We start from the raw sequence: 17,950 nt of genomic DNA, 5'->3' as shown, positions 1-17,950 counted from the left end.
CATATTACGTCATGACTTTTGGGATGATTTCACACATTGCACTGATAAGGAATCAGTATCTACATCGGGACAAGGTCATTAAACGGCATTGATACAATAAAATAAGCATCTAGCACGGTCTTTCAGATTAACTGGATAAATTAGCATTAGCTACTACAACGCTAACGTTAGCTAGCTCAGGCTCGTTGTGCATAGTCTCTGTAAAGACGTGGATTGTTTTTGTGCAGAAAACTCAGGGCCTTTTGCACATAATGCTCTGTGACCCAAATCGCTCTGGCTGCAGTGCCCTCTGCTAGTTGTTCAGGGGAGTGTGTAGGTCACATTTATTTGTGTATCTGGTTTGTGATAGAAATGTCTCATCGACACAAAAGCAAAAAAGCAATACACATAAGCAAATTCAATACAAATACAAAATCAAGCAAATTTATATTCAAATCTCAAAAATATATTTACAAATACGTGTTTATTTATACAAATTCTTGATTTATTTGTATGTCACATTTTTATATTTATAAATTGTATTTGTATATATTTAAAAATCTCAAAAATATATTTACAAATAGGCGTTTATTTATACAAATTATTTATTCATTTGTCTATCACATTTGTATTTGTATATTTATTAATATATGCATATGTATTAATATCGTATTGATATATATAACTTGATGTGTGACAATTCTACACAGAACCTACACAGAAACGATTTTAGACATTGCACAACAAGGACTAACATCTCCATAAATCTTTATCCACATATTAACAGAAACTAAAAAAACAGACCAAAACGGTTGTTCTTTCATATTGTGACACCGAAACTAAAAGTAGCGATTTTAATGAAAGAACTGGCCTGTCAGGAAAAATACTGCATTATAGTGTTGTATCATAGTGTGCGATTAAATCCTTGTTTGCCTCCACTTTCGATGTGATATGTGCATATAGATTTATCCAGGTGTCAGTCATTGTCGTGCCATGTTTAAAATCATTTTTGCGTAGGGCTCCAAACACATTTATATTTGATAAAAAACAACTTACAAGTAAAATCTAAATTAGTTTGCTTTGCTGGTGGTGGGACAACAAGGTGAATTACGGAGGTTTCATACAAACATATTATAAAGTTTAACACCATATTTATAATCAGCATCACTGACGTCGCCTTCAAGTACGGACGACAAACTTTGCGTATAAATTAACTATCCAACCACTTGTTATTTCTCATACCAGAGCTTTTCTCAGTTTTAGAGAGAAGTTTCTTCTTGTATGGCTCCACAAGGCTATCAAAACGGTCTGAACCTTTCCCCTGGTGCTTCTTTGGAGCTTTAATTGCTGAGGAGGCGGAAGGACAGGCACACAGGTACTGTAATATCCCTGCTTTTACTTTGAAATAAAAATTGCCGGTGTCAGAACATGAAAAAAAACTTTTGTTTTTTGTCTTTTTCCCCCCTTTCTGTTTACTAGGGATTTAAATGTTCCTTATATAAAAAAAATCAAACAGTTTTTTAGATTCGTTTTGCTCTTTGACAAACACATGATGTGTTTTTATTTTATTTTTTTCTAAAACAAATTCAAATAAACCAGTAATATTTTTTCATTTCCATACAAGAAACGAAAATTAAATGACCAAAATATACACTGACCCAAATGGCATCCCTGCCTTTCTTCATTTGTTTTGGTCAGGCATACAGCACACATGTACTGCACCTTCATCAATCAAACTTACTGTACATATTTAACTTTTAAACAGAGTTTCACATCACTTTTTTCCACTCATACGGTATCCTTAAAAACTTTTAATTTTTACCTCTATAAAGTTGATGTTTTCGACGTGTTCGGGACCGTTAGTTGACTATAGTTTGCGCATAGAAAACACATACAAACACATCGCGTCAAGCGGCTGCAATCATAAACAATTTTAGCCTGTAAATATTCCTTTTTGTTAGCAGAACATCGTCGGAAGGAGGTACTAACTTACCAGAGCTTCCTCCTGGCGTTCCGGGAAGTTTGGACGTGGCAGACGTGTCAGGTTGCAGAAAAAAAGAGAAGAAAAGAAGGTGGTTTTGTTAGGAAGGGGGGATTGGGGTAAACTGTGGAGTTGTGACGTCACCTATGCCCGGCGGCACAACAGGATGCGAATAATTAAATATTTGTTTTTACCAGTCTTGTACATGTATTAAGTACACAAAAGCCTCACTTGGCTTAAAGTCAAAATAGGAAAATTACTCTGATAAAAGTTTGTTGAGTTAAAGTGTAGAAAGTAAAAACTGCACGTGTTTTTTCTCTATTCATGTTTTAGGTCCACATCAAATATAACTGTATATAATACAATACGCCAAAAATTAAATTCTTTCACTTAGCTTTTGTAAATCTTTCCACCCTGTTTGGACTCAAAACAACAACTTTAATGGGTAACGACTCGTCGAATAATTATCAATAAAGAACTTATCTTAAATTAAATAAAGTCGTTTGCTATCGCTGCCTGACTTGAACTCGGAATTGCCGGAAATGCTGCAGTTGTAGCAATTTCCTGTTTATATTGGCGCCTTCCACAAACAACCAATCAAGCGCTTTCCTCTTATTTATCTTCGGCTTGATTGGCCAGCGGCATCCGAGTACGTCTTGCAGCCATTGGCTGCCGAAAGAACACGAAAAGCAACGAGTCCACCCCCGACTCTGAAAGGGACAAGCGGGATGGATGGATGGAAAAGTCGGCCCTACAAAAATAAAATAAAAATACAATTAAAATATGAAATATGAATAGAATTGAAAGTGAATAAATACTATATATCCAGTAAGCTTCAATTTAAAAATACATTTAGTAAAACACATTGAATAGAAAATAAAAAATAAAAATATTCATTCGTATTTTATACAAACCCTGTTTCCATTTGAATTGGGAAATTGTGTTAGATGTAAATATAAACGGAATAGAATGATTTGCAATTAATTTTCAACCCATATTCAGTTGAATATGCTACAAAGACAACATATTTGATGTTCAAACTTTAAACATTTTTTTTTGTTGCAAATAATCATTAACTTTAGAATTTGATGCCAGCAACACATGACAAAGAAGTTGGGAAATGTGGCAATAAATACTGATAATGGGAGTTGAGGAATGCTCATCAAACACTTATTTGGAACATCCCACAGGTGAACAGGCAAATTGGGAACAGGTGGGTGCCATGATTGGGTATAAAAGTAGACTCCATGAAATGCTCAGTCATTCACAAACAAGGATGGGGCGAAGGTCACCACTTTGTCAACAAAAGTGTGAGCAAATTGTTGAACAGTTTAAGAAAAACCTCTCTCAACCAGCTATTGCAAGGAATTTATCTACGATCCGTAATATTAAAGGGTTCAGAGAATCTGGAGAAATCACTGCACGTAAGCAGCTAAGCCCGTGACCTTCGATCCCTCAGGCTGTACTGCATCAACAAGCGACATCAGTGTGTAAAGGATATCACCACATGGGCTCAAGAACACTTCAGAAACCCACTGTCAGTAACTATAGTTGGTTGCTACATCTGTAAGTGCAAGTTAAAACTCTCCTATGCAAGGCAAAAACCGTTTATCAACAACACCCAGAAACGCCGTCGGCCTGAGATCATCTAAGATGGACTGATACAAAGTGGAAAAGTGTTCTGGGGTCTGACGAGTCAACATTTTAAATTGTTTTTGGAAACTGTGGGCGTTGTGTCCTCCGGACCAAAGAGGAAAAGAACATCCGGATTGTTATAGGTGCAAAGTTGAAAAGCCAGCATCTGTGATGGTATGGGGGTGTATTAGTGCCCAAGACATGGGTAACTTACACATCTGTGAAGGCGCCATTAATGCTGAAAGGTACATACAGGTTTTGGAGCAACATATGGTGCCATCCAAGCAACGTTACAATGGACGCCCCTGCTTATTTCAGCAAGACAATGCCAAGCCACGTGTTACATCAACGTGGCTTCATAGTAAAAGAGTGCGGGTACTAGACTGGCCTGCCTGTAGTCCAGACCTGTCTCCCATTGAAAATGTGTGGGGCATTATGAAGCCTAAAATACCACAACGGAGACCCCCGGACTGTTGAACAACTTAAGCTGTACATCAAGCAAAAATGGGAAAGAATTCCACCTGAGAAGCTTCAAAAATGTGTCTCCTCAGTTCCCAACCGTTTACTGAGTGTTGTTAAAAGGAAAGGCCATGTAACACAGTGGTGAACATGCCCTTTCCCAACTACTTTGGCACGTGTTGCAGCCATGAAATAAAAAGTTAATTATTATTTGCAAAAAAAATATTTTTTTTATCAGTTTGAACATCAAATATGTTGTCTTTGTAGTGCATTCAATTGAATATGGGTTGAAAAGGATTTGCAAATGATTGTATTCCGTTTATATTTAAATCTAACACAATTTCCCAACTCATATGGAAACGGGGTTTGTATGTATGTATACTTATTTTATACTAGACTTTATTACTTATTTTGCCTACCGGCCCACCATTATATTGTACTATAAAACATTTATTCACTATGTCTGTTGTGTTTTAATGTACTTTTTTTATATCACTTCTCTGATGTTTCAGTTCTAATCATGCATTTTATGGTTGTTTTATTGTAATGTTTGGAACTGTTTTCATGGGTTTGTTTTACTCTGCGTGTTTGTGCAGTTGATGTCATCATCATGGTCAGGGGACAACAGATGGAAAATAGCTTCTTGGCCAGTTCTGGCCTTTTTTTAACCTCTTCTACTTATTAGCACATCATTGTGTTGTTAAATTGCATTGTTCCGCTAAAAATAAATTGACCTCACCTTTAGAATGTAATATCGGAAATTATTGGTATCGTTTTTTTTTTATTATCGGTATCGTTTTTTTAAAAATTTTTTATTTATTTATTTTTTTTTTTTTAAATCAACAAAAAACTAGGGATGGCCGATAAATGCGTTAAAATGTAATATCGGAAATTATCTGTATTGGTTTTTTATTATCGGTATCGGTTTTTTTATTTTATTTTTTTTAAATTGTATTAAATCAACATAAAAAACACAAGATACACTTACAATTAGTGCACCAACCCAAAAAACCCTCCCTCCCCCATTCACACTCATTCACACAAAAGGGTTGTTTCTTTCTATTATTAATATTCTGGTTCCTACATTATATATCAATATATATCAATACAGTCTGCAAGGGTTACAGTCCGTAAGCACACATGATTGTGCGTGCTGCTGGTCCACTAATAGTACTAACCTTTAACAGTTAATTTTACTCATTTTCATTAATTACTAGTTTCTATGTAACTGTTTATATATTGTTTTACTTTCTTTATTCAAGAAAATGTTTTTAATTTATTTATCTTATTTTACTTTTTTTTTTTTTTTTTTTTTTTTTTTTTTTTTTTTTTAAAGGACCTTATCTTCACCATACCTGGTTGTCCAATTTAGGCATAATAATGTGTTTATTCCACGACTGTATATATCTGTATCGGTTGATATCGGTATCGGTAATTAAGAGTTGGACAATATCGGAATATCGGATATCGGCAAAAAGCCATTATCGGACATCCCTAGTTACATGCCTTTTTACCGGTCTCCCGCTGTGCTCTGCATATTGGGATTGCCAAGCTCTACACAGCGCAGGCACTAGACAACGGCAGCTCCAGCGCCCCCCGCGACCCCAAAAGGGAATAAGCGGTAGAAAATGGATGGATGGATGGATGGATTTGCAAAAAATATTTTTTGGACCAATTAGGTGAAGTGGCATAATTTCCCACGGCACACTAGACAATATCTCAGGGCACACTAGTTGAAAATCACTGCCCTAGACTGGTTGCCAATCAGAGGTCAAATTAGAGTTGTGCCAAAAAGCCATTATCGGACATCCCTACTAATTATAATCTCAGCAGCAGGGTTCACCATCATGCTGCTACATGTTGCACAGAGAAGACAAAATAGTTCACTTTATGTGCAGGGGTAGAGCTTGATTGGACATGTGATGTACAATCTTTGGCCATAACTCTGAAGATGAGTTGTTGATGGGTCCTCCAGCATTATTAAAAACTAATAAACAATCTGTGGAGGGAACTGGAACCGCCAAGTGACAGCCTCAGGACCTATTATATTGAACTATCATGTCAATTTTTGAAGTAATTCCCCTCTTTTTGGATGACACATTTGTCTGCAGAAGCAGCAGGAATTTCCTACTGGTGTTAGACACCACATATTGTATACCCGCTATTTGTTTAGCCTGACACAACATCAATTGTTATTAACGTGGACCAGAGAAGTGGTCGTTATCTTGGTCTGAAAGTGCGGAAATAACTCCGACATCTTGAATGAATTCCTCTAATTTGACTGCTACATTCCTGGGTCAACATGCAGGTTTTGCTCCCACGTACAGTACTCCACAAGATTTAAATAAATAATAACTTAAATGAAAAAATATCAAGTCCCTACCTTATGTCAAAAATGATTTACGACCTAGCTGTCAAAAATGATTTACGACCTAGCTGTCAAAAATTATTAATGACCTAGCTGTCAAAAATGATTAATGACCTAGCTGTCAAAAATTATTAATGACCGTGATACACCTTGTGTCAAAAATGATTAATGACCTTGCTGTCAAAAGGTCGAAGGGGGGTGGGGTTATGGAAAGGTCAGAGGGAAGGGTGGTAGGAGGCAGGAAGGCTGAGTACACCTTATGTCATAACGAGATTTATGGCCCTGGAAGAGCGGGAGAAAAGTTGGAAAAGTGGTCAAAAGTCGTCAAAATGTTCAAAAATCACACGCGTAATAAACAGCAGGTGCTCACACACACACACACACACACACACACACACACACACACACACACACACACACACACACACACACACACACACACACACACACACACACACATATATATGTGACTGGGTTTGGTTATAACAAAGTATTTGTTAGTACGAGCGCCAAGAGGAAATGGAAAAGATGGAGAAGCCCTTTGTTTCAGCAGCCGTGATTAGTGAAACGCCAGTTTCCATTTATAAAAATAATAAAACTTACCTGGCCGCTCCTCGCAAAAGTAGAGTTTTTTTGAAACGCACTCAAATTCCTCCAACCGAGTCTTTGCGTGAGAAATGGTGCTTGGATGCTTACGGAATGGTTGGATCTTTTGGATATGTTTTCAAATATCAGACAGGAGATATTTGCTTGTTTCAGCTGAAAGAGAGAAGAGACGAAAGCCCGATTAGTGAAATTGTACCCAAGCACACACACACGCACACACACACACACATTCACTCACACACGCACACACACACGCACACACACACACACACACACACACACACACACACACACACACACACACACACACACAACAATGGTGCACAGGAAGGCGGGGAAGAAGAGGAGATAAGACAGTCAAAAATGGTAAAAAGTTCCAATTTTATCCAAAATACCTCTCAGGGTTCCAGTCCCACGAGTCCGGCAGCCGGCGTTGTGAACCCCAACAAAGGGAGGAGTGGTGGAGAAAAGTTGGAAAGGTGGTCAAAAGTCCTCAAAATGTTCAAAAATCACACGCATAATAAACAGCATGTGCTCACACACACACACACACACACACACACACACACACACACACGAATCACACACGAATCACACACACACACACGCACACGCACGCACACACTTTTTATTTTATTTTTTTTTTTTTTAAGGTTATATTTTTCCTTTTTTTTGTTTTTTTTTGTTGAGAATAATTGTTGTACGTTCTCGAATGACAGGTTATAATTTGCTTTGTACATTATTTTAGCTGTTTGCAATTTTACCAAATTATAGAACTTTAATATATCTGACGAGTCAAATGATTTTCATTTTAGAAGAAAAAAAACATACAATATACAATATATATATATATATATATATATATATATATATATATATATATATATATATTTACTTACAAACGTTCCCTTTTTGCTCCGGGTGGAAAGGAGGCTTTTCTCCCGTCAAAGATTCCCGGCAACGAAGGCTTGCTCACGGACAACATCATCGAAAAAGACGGCGAGGGTCTTACATGCTCCCGCTGTAAGTTCTTTTTGCATTCTGTACGTTCTTCCTTAAAGCTCCGGAGTTTTGAGGAGCTCCTCACACTAGCCCATCTTTTGCACAAATGAATTTCGCGCTCAGAGAAGTAGGCGGGGTTTGATTCCGGAGGTGGGGGTTTGTTTCCGGGTGCGATTGTGAGAGTGTTGAGTGAAAACGACAGCGCCACATGCTGTTAAAGTGGATCGTGTTTTTCCATACTTTATTGTTACATCCCTAATGCCAACGAACAATAAAGATGGTAACTTTGTTTAGAAATATTTATTCATACCGTAAATGTGCTGTTTATTACGCTGTTACATGAATACTAATAACTCTTAAAGTTTTGTCCATTTTATAGCAATGAAAAGTGCTGATAAAAAAAACTAGTAATCAATGTTTTGAGGACGGTCAAAAAAGCGGCAATAAATATAAACAAAACAACACCAAAGCTTTCTTGATGTGTTAAGAAAGCCGCACATATGTATATAGACAAAATTAGCCGGAAGACTTTGACTAAAGGTTTTTTTTTTCTTTTTTTCCGACTCAACATTTTCTCACTGTAGTTAGACAGCTTCAGGAATCCATTAGGAATACAAAACACATTAACGTCTTACAAACAACAAGCATTTTCCCTCTAACAATAAACGCTCTAAAACATTTACAAATAAAGAAAAAACATTTTTTTTAAACTCATAATAGTAGAATAATATTTCTAATGTTTGTTCTGCTAAATAAAGTATATTATATAGGTATGTTGCTAATGTTTTATACATGTGTTTATTTTAAATAACACTTTGTTAAAATATTTTAAGGTATTAGTTATTTTTGAGCACATTTGACAATTGATGATAACCGTGATATTTTGGTCACAATAACTGTGATATGATTTTATTTTTTAACATTTCTAATTTACATAAACTTGTTGTAATGCCTCCATGTTTGTTTCGTGTTTTAACATTAAGGAAAGTTTGTATTGTTTATTATTGTTGTTTGGCACAGTTTATTTTTTAATAAGCTAAGCGTTTTATTAAAGTACATCACAGATTAACACTCGCACATGTCCAAAAAATTGCAACGTTGTACAAGTTGGAATAAGAATAATAGTAGTAGTTACAACGCACAAACTGTCTGTTGTTTAGAAACGTTTTTGAATCGTTGAAATGAAATGAAACGCTATACACAATGTGTTTGATGAATAAAAAAAACATTTTATTGAAACAAAAGTTTTGTCACATCATTCAAGGTTTAGCCAATGCGGTGACAATGTCACTTTTTTACTTCTTCTTTTCCTCTCAGGGGATAGAAATGTTTCTTTTTTTTATATCCAACATGATGTATTATTTCGGTCGGAATGTGCACGGATTGAAATTTATACATTTACGATCGTCTGAAAGAGACAGAGACAGATTTAATGTCAGAGGTCATCCCAGCCAGAAACCAGATCCTTTGAGTACACACACACACACACACACACACACACACACACACACACACACACACACACACACACACACACACACACACACACACACACACACGCACACACACACCAAATGGTTGGTATAAGGTTTAATTGTTGTTGATTGAAACATTATACGTTTACAATTTTTACTGACAAAAACCAAACGTTATTTTCTTGAGAAAGCAAAAGGTCTTTTAGATTAGATGCCCACCCCAGATAGAGACAGAAACACAACAGTTTTGTAATATGTAATTAATTTAGTTGTTATTAACATACTGAGATGAAGAATATCTTATTTTTAATAAGGTTGAAAGTATCTCTCATCATTATTTTTCTTTGTACTCTGTAAGCACAAATATTTTGAACAATCTCTTAAACAGGATCATATCAGTTCAATTTTTAACTTCTTTACTTAATCCATTCCGTAATTTTTATTTTACATACTGATATGCTAACATTTTAAGTGTTGTATGTGCATACAAATAAATAAATAAATAAATGATAAATGGGTTGTACTTGTATAGCGCTTTTCTACCTTCAAGGTACTCAAAGCGCTTTGACACTACTTCCACATGTACCCATTCACACACACATTCACACACTGATGGAGGGAGCTGCCATGCAAGGCGCTAACCAGCACCCATCAGGAGCAAGGGTGAAGTGTCTTGCTCAGGACACAATGGACATGACGAGGTTGGTACTAGGTGGGGATTGAACCAGGGACCCTCGGGTCGCGCACGGCCATTCTTCCACTGCGCCACGCCGTCCCACAAAGGTTTAAAATTATTTTACGTTCTTGGATAGCGCCAGGTTATAGTTGACTTTGTGCATACTTTTAGCTGTTTGCAAATTCAATATGTCGGGGAATATCAAATTTTTTTTAATTCTGTAAATAATGGGTTTGAGACTTCTCTAAATCCGACATGATGTATTATTTTAACCGGTCTTCTTTTTTTTTGTAACACGAATCACACACACACACACACACACACACACACACACACACACACACACACACACACACACACACACACACACACACACACACACACACACACACACACACACACACACACACACACACACACACACACACACACACACACACACGGAGAAGGTGACAACATAGGTTGTAGTGTCCAAAGTTCATTGTCATCTGCAGTCGGTATTGTTTATCATGATGCTGATTATTATTATTTAAAACATGACCAACATTAGCATTTGAATAGAACATACGTCCTCAAAGAGGTTGTTTCTTCCATTTGATAGATTGAATTATTACATGTACTAAAATATACATGTACTAATATATACAATACATGTATTGAGACAGAGGTCTCCAAATATTTTCCAGCAAGGTTTGCATACTGAAAAAACAAAGCCATTTTGATATTGTTATTACACACATACATGCATACATACATATACTACATATGAATATATGTATATTGTTATATATATACATATATACACATACATATACATACTGTATATATATCCATATATGTGTATATATATATATATATATATATATATACACACACACACACACACATACATATATATACATGTCTATATATAAATAACTAAAAATGTTCAGCCTGTGCTAAAGGTGACAAAGCGTATCATTATTATTATTTATTAATATTGAAATGTAATGTTTTTGTCATTATATTACACATTTTTGTTCTTTTCAACATTTACATTTTTTAAATTTTTTGTTTGATTTGATTTTGAGAACATGCTGCTGGCCAACAAACAAACATATATACATGTGCATTTATACACCGTATATACATACTTCACTTTTCCACACAATACAGTAGCTTTAAGTGATGATGTTTTTACAGAATTAAGAGTTAGAAAAGAAGAGAAAGAAGAAAAACGTAGTAGACAAAGGGTTTTTAGAAATGGCGGGCGACTCATCTCGGACGCGATGATCAAGAGTGAGTCAGTACTTCTGAGTCACATCAAGCTCGTATTCATTCAACTAACAACACAAAAAACAGCAGTCTAAACTTCTTCTTCTTGCCTCTAACCCACAAATGTTTCTTCATTTTACCAACAAAAACTTCTGTGACCGAAGCAAAAATATGGATACTTCAAAATACGCTGTGAGTACTAGTATTTCAAAGTTGGTCTTCTTTTGTGTGTAATACCCTGCTAGTATTGCAAACTTATTGTTATTATTGTTATAGTAATTGTCAATTTATTTACACAATGTATTGAACTTTCTGAAAAAACCTCAACTTGAAGTAAGAATACAAGAACACCTTTTTCCTATTTGAGATATTTAGTTGTAATCAAAATGCAATACGATATAATAACATAATAATATGTATGTGTATGCACATATTTATGGAATTTTATCTGATCATTTTCACACTGCTTTGTTTTGATTTTTGTAAAAAAAAAAAAAAAAAAAGACTGTAAAGAATGTGTTTTTATTTGATTATTTTTTTTGTGTTAAGTGAAGAAATGTAGCGTCATAAACTCCTGGTGCATTACACAACATTTATATTATCTATTTATTTATATTTATATATTCTACTGTCATGAGTTGAGGATAAAATAGTCTTTTTTTTTTAGGAAATATGTAGGTACAGATGAATAAAGCATTTATTTAGATGTTGTATGAAATAGCAAAATTCCACCATTCATTTACATTTTACTCAATTTATGATGTATAAAATGTAATTAATCTTACTTTTTTAATCAAATGGATCTGTAGCTTGAAGAAGATACAATAAGAGTGATAATATAAAAAAATGTATAATATGTGCAAGCTATAAGTAATAAACAACCTTAAGTTGCCAAAAGAGGCTAGCAGAAAAAGTATTTTTTCTCATCAAAAGGGGAGAAAAACAAGTTGAGATCTAAACATACTCTAAAACATTTGTATGCACAACATTGTATGTATTTGTATGTGGAATCAAAGTATGTAATTAAAAAAAAGGCTTGAAATAATATCAAATATGTATCAGTTTGAGAAACAGTATAAGCATATGGTGTTTTCAAAATACAACAAAGGAGAAGAACTGTACTTAATATCGTGTCAAACACTTCATATTTATTGAACATGATTTGGATCAAGTAAGTTTGGCTTCTTCACTCTCCCTTTTTTCTATGTGTTGAACTGTTTGAGTATTAATTGTTTATTTTGAATATGATCCCAATAAACCGCATTGTTTTGTAATAATTGCGCGTGAAGCAGTCAACCCCATCTTTTTTTATCGCGTATTTGTAAAAAATCCTCTAAATGTTTCATGTAGCAACACCAGATTTAACTCTGACAACTCGATTATTCCAAAAAATAGGTGAAATAATTTTCTCTTTTTGAAGCATTTTTTTTTTTGCTGTTGATTTTTTTTTAAACTGAAGAAAAATTAAGGCATAATTGGCGGCCTTTAGAAGGAGCCCACAGGTCAAAGTGGCGTCTGACTCACGACGTTTGGAATGTAGTTTTTACAAAATAAACACAGGATTGGGACGCATCAAACAGCAGGTGCCGCAAACAGCAGCAGGAAGTAATCGTTCATTAAAAAATAGGGAGACCGAAAAAATGGCCTGCGATAAACATGTCGTCTGTTATTATTATTATTATTAATGATTACGGTAAAAAAAACTTGAATCATGTGATTGTTGTAATTTTCCAAATAAACTTAAGTTATGTCTTTTTCATTTTTAAATGTGATAAAATATATATTTTGGAGGGAAGACCAAAAAAAAAAAAATTACTGAAACGGACTTCTAATTTAGATTTTTTTTTTTTTTAAACAATATTTATCTTTGGTATAGAAGCACCTTTTTGCCGATAAGTACTAGAAGAGTGGGAAAAAATAACTTGTTTAGTTGTGTTTCTTCTTGCTTTTCTTTTTAAATGTTGTATTATTTCAACCAACATACATTTACAGCACATTCTTATGACATCTATGTTTTTTTTTCCCTCTAAAAAATGTAATAAAAACTAAGCTATAAATGTGATAAAACACATACTCCACGACTCAAAATACTCATTGTTTCATCCCAGACAACTTCATTTTACAAGGTTCCGAAGCTGAAGATGACACATTTTAATAACAGCACTGAAAGTAACAGGAGTGAGATTTTAGATGAAATATAACCTTATGGCATGTACGCTAATGTCATGTTGACACTAAAAACATTACAATCATCAACAAAAACATGTATTTAAAAAAAATAATAATAATGTATGTAACAGGACTGTGTTGAGATTTGAACCCCCCGTCATAGTGTTCTATATATGATGGAATATACATAACAATTTATAAACTTACTTTTAATGTTCCTTCCCTGCAGAGGATGTGAATGATGCAAATACCTGTGGACCATGCGACTTATGGAGGAATAATATGTCATGTGTTAAGGTAACAGGACTGAATGAAAATAACTAAAGCGTACATTTTAACATTATATTAAAGTATAGTTTGGATAACAAGTAACACAAAAATGTAACAATTTGGGTTGTAAAACTTTGCTAATGTGAATTATCAGAAATTAATGCATTAATTATGTATGAATTAAGATTAATCACACAATTGATTTTGTCCACTCTTTGACATTAAGTGTGGATGTTTACCTGGAAGGTGTGTTGTTATACGTCAGTGATCAGGTCAATCAGCACACGTCATGAAAAAATATTTTTATGAATTGTACAGTAAATTAAATCCTGTATTCATAGATTATATTTCCTTGAAATATATTGATTATGTAGAACTGTCCTTTTGCAGTTTCGCTGAAATACATTTTGTATGACAAGAGCTAATGATTATTCCATGAAAAGATCAAGGCTCCAACATATTATTTACAATCACTATGATCATTATGCTTTTTTTTTTTCTTCATGGCATTATGTATGTGCAACCTGTAACTGTACAACACTAATAGCATTTAAATTCTCATAGTATCTAATATAGACATTAGCAAATAGAATTTACCTGCAATACATTACACAGTGCTATGGATTAGATTCATTAAACATGTTTATTTACAAATAGCATCCTTGAATACATTTGGATCAAATTTTTGACATTTTACATTATTGTTGAATTCAATTAAATTTACTTCAAACACACAGACAATATTGTGTTGTTGTTGTTTGTTTTGTTTTTACAAACTATGCCTTAATTTTTCTTCAGTTTATTAAGAGGGAAAATGTCAAATATGATGGTAGAAAAAACAAAAACAAAATCAACAGCAAAAAAAAAATGCTTCAAAAAGAGAAAATTATTTCACCTATTTTTTGGAATAATCGAGTTGTCAGAGTTAAATCTGGTGTTGCTACATGAAACATTTAGAGGATTTTTTACAAATACGTGATAAAAAAAGATGGGGTTGACTGCTTCTTGCGCAATTATTACAAAACAATACGGTTTATTGGGATCATATTCAAAATAAACAATTAATACTCAAACAGTTCAACACATAGAAAATAGGGAGAGTGAAGAAGCCAAACTTACTTGATCCAAATCATGTTCAATAAATATGAAGTGTTTGACACGATATTAAGTACAGTTCTTCTCCTTTGTTGTATTTTGAAAACACCATATGCTTATACTGTTTCTCAAACTGATACATATTTGATATTATTTCAAGCCTTTTTTTTTAATTACATACTTTGATTCCACATACAAATACATACAATGTTGTGCATACAAATGTTTTAGAGTATGTTTAGATCTCAACTTGTTTTTCTCCCCTTTTGATGAGAAAAAATACTTTTTCTGCTAGCCTCTTTTGGCAACTTAAGGTTGTTTATTACTTATAGCTTGCACATATTATACATTTTTTTATATTATCACTCTTATTGTATCTTCTTCAAGCTACAGATCCCTTTGATTAAAAAAGTAAGATTAATTACATTTTATACATCATAAATTGAGTAAAATGTAAATGAATGGTGGAATTTTGCTATTTCATACAACATCTAAATAAATGCTTTATTCATCTGTACCTACATATTACCTAAAAAAAAAACTATTTTATTCTCAACTCATGACAGTAGAATATATAAATATAAATAAATAGATAATATAAATGTTGTGTAATGCACCAGGAGTTTATGACGCCACATTTCTTCACTTAACACAAAAAGAATAATCAAATAAAAACACATTCTTTACAGTCTTTTTTTAAATTTTTTTTTACAAAAATCAAAACAAAGCAGTGTGAAAATGATCAGATAAAAATCCATAAATATGTGCATACACATACATATTATTATGTTATTATCGTATTGCATTTTGATTACAACTAAGTATCTCAAATAGGAAAAAGGTGTTCTTGTATTCTTACTTCAAGTTGAGGTTTTTTCAGAAAGTTCAATACATTGTGTAAATAAATTGACAATTACTATAACAATAATAACAATAAGTTTGCAATACTAGCAGGGTATTACACACAAAAGAAGACCAACTTTGAAATACTAGTACTCACAGCGTATTTTGAAGTATCCATATTTTTGCTTCGGTCACAGAAGTTTTTGTTGGTAAAATGAAGAAACATTTGTGAGTTAGAGGCAAGAAGAAGAAGTTTAGACTGCTGTTTTTTGTGTTGTTAGTTGAATGAATACGAGCTTGATGTGACTCAGAAGTACTGACTCACTCTTGATCATCGCGTCCGAGATGAGTCGCCCGCCATTTCTAAAAACCCTTTGTCTACTACTTTTTTCTTCTTTCTCTTCTTTTCTAACTCTTAATTCTGTAAAAACATCATCACTTAAAGCTACTGTATTGTGTGGAAAAGTGAAGTATGTATATACGGTGTATAAATGTACATGTATATATGTTTGTTTGTTGGCCAGCAGCATGTTCTCAAAATCAAATCAAACAAAAAATTTAAAAAATGTAAATGTTGAAAAGAGCAAAAATATGTAATATAATGACAAAAACATTACATTTCAATATTAATAAATAATAATAATGATACGCTTTGTCACCTTTAGCACAGGCTGAACATTTTTAGTTATTTATATATAGACATGTATATATATGTATGTGTGTGTGTGTGTGTGTATATATATATATATATATATATATATATACACACATATATGGATATATATACAGTATGTATATGTATGTGTATATATGTATATATATAACAATATACATATATTCATATGTAGTATATGTATGTATGCATGTATGTGTGTAATAACAATATCAAAATGGCTTTGTTTTTTCAGTATGCAAACCTTGCTGGAAAATATTTGGAGACCTCTGTCTCAATACATGTATTGTATATATTAGTACATGTATATTTTAGTACATGTAATAATTCAATCTATCAAATGGAAGAAACAACCTCTTTGAGGACGTATGTTCTATTCAAATGCTAATGTTGGTCATGTTTTAAATAATAATAATCAGCATCATGATAAACAATACCGACTGCAGATGACAATGAACTTTGGACACTACAACCTATGTTGTCACCTTCTCCGTGTGTGTGTGTGTGTGTGTGTGTGTGTGTGTGTGTGTGTGTGTGTGATTCGTGTTACAAAAAAAAAGAAGACCGGTTAAAATAATACATCATGTCGGATTTAGAGAAGTCTCAAACCCATTATTTACAGAATAAAAAAAAAATTTATATTCCCCGACATATTGAATTTGCAAACAGCTAAAAGTATGCACAAAGTCAACTATAACCTGGCGCTATCCAAGAACGTACAACAATTATTCTCAACAAAAAAAAAAGGAGAAATAAAACCTTAAAAAATAATTTTAAACCTTTGTATGCACATACAACACTTAAAACTTTTAGCATATCAGTATGTAAAATAAAAATTACGGAATGGATTAAGTAAAGAAGTTAAAAATTGAACTGATATGATCCTGTTTAAGAGATTGTTCAAAATATTTGTGCTTACAGAGTACAAAGAAAAATAATGATGAGAGATACTTTCAACCTTATTAAAAATAAGATATTCTTCATCTCAGTATGTTAATAACGACTAAATTAATTACATATTACAAAACTGTTGTGTTTCCGTCTCTGTCTGGGGTGGGCATCTAATCTAAAAGACCTTTTGCTTTCTCAAGAAAATAACGTTTGGTTTTTGTCAGTAAAAATCGTAAACGTATAATGTTTCAATCAACAACAATTAAACCTTATACCAACCATTTGGTGTGTGTGTGTGTGCGTATTTGTGTGTGTGTGTGTGTGTTTGTGTTTGTGTGCGTGTGTGTGTGTGTGTGCATGTGTTTGTGTACTCAAAGGATCTGGTTTCTGGCTGGGATGACCTCTGACATTAAATCTGTCTCTGTCTCTTTCAGACGATCGTAAATGTATAAATTTCAATCCGTGCACATTCCGACCGAAATAATACATCATGTTGGATATATAAAAAAAAGAAACATTTCTATCCCCTGAGAGGAAAAGAAGAAGTAAAAAAGTGACATTGTCACCGCATTGG

The 17,950-nt window shown here is 33.5% G+C and overlaps 2 protein-coding genes across 11 annotated transcripts in view; one reads left to right on the top strand and one right to left on the bottom strand.

The window, feature by feature from the left end:
- The window catches only part of slc2a10 (solute carrier family 2 member 10), a 55,507-nt gene extending 47,410 nt beyond the window's left edge, over positions 1-8,097 (bottom strand). For 5 of the 10 annotated variants that reach the window (XR_009814061.2, XM_061937824.2, XM_061937825.2 and 2 more), the window contains exon 1: positions 1,973-2,478. The gene's annotated coding sequence lies outside the window, so the exon portion shown is untranslated. Of the gene's footprint in view, positions 1-1,972; positions 2,481-7,025; positions 7,210-7,423; positions 7,572-7,927 lie in introns of those variants that run through there. The other 5 variants (XM_061937811.2, XM_072912839.1, XM_072912840.1 and 2 more) reach the window with 5 other exon arrangements.
- LOC133585516 (casein kinase II subunit alpha) overlaps positions 1-17,950 on the top strand; it is a 184,156-nt gene that overhangs the window by 94,462 nt on the left and 71,744 nt on the right. The gene's annotated exons all lie outside the window — the stretch shown is intronic.

Source organism: Nerophis lumbriciformis, linkage group LG03, assembly GCF_033978685.3.
Source record: "Nerophis lumbriciformis linkage group LG03, RoL_Nlum_v2.1, whole genome shotgun sequence".
In the NCBI taxonomy this organism is placed as follows: domain Eukaryota; kingdom Metazoa; phylum Chordata; class Actinopteri; order Syngnathiformes; family Syngnathidae; genus Nerophis; species Nerophis lumbriciformis.
The sequence above is the reverse complement of the archived record's forward strand: the minus strand, read 5'-3'. Positions and strand labels throughout refer to the sequence as shown.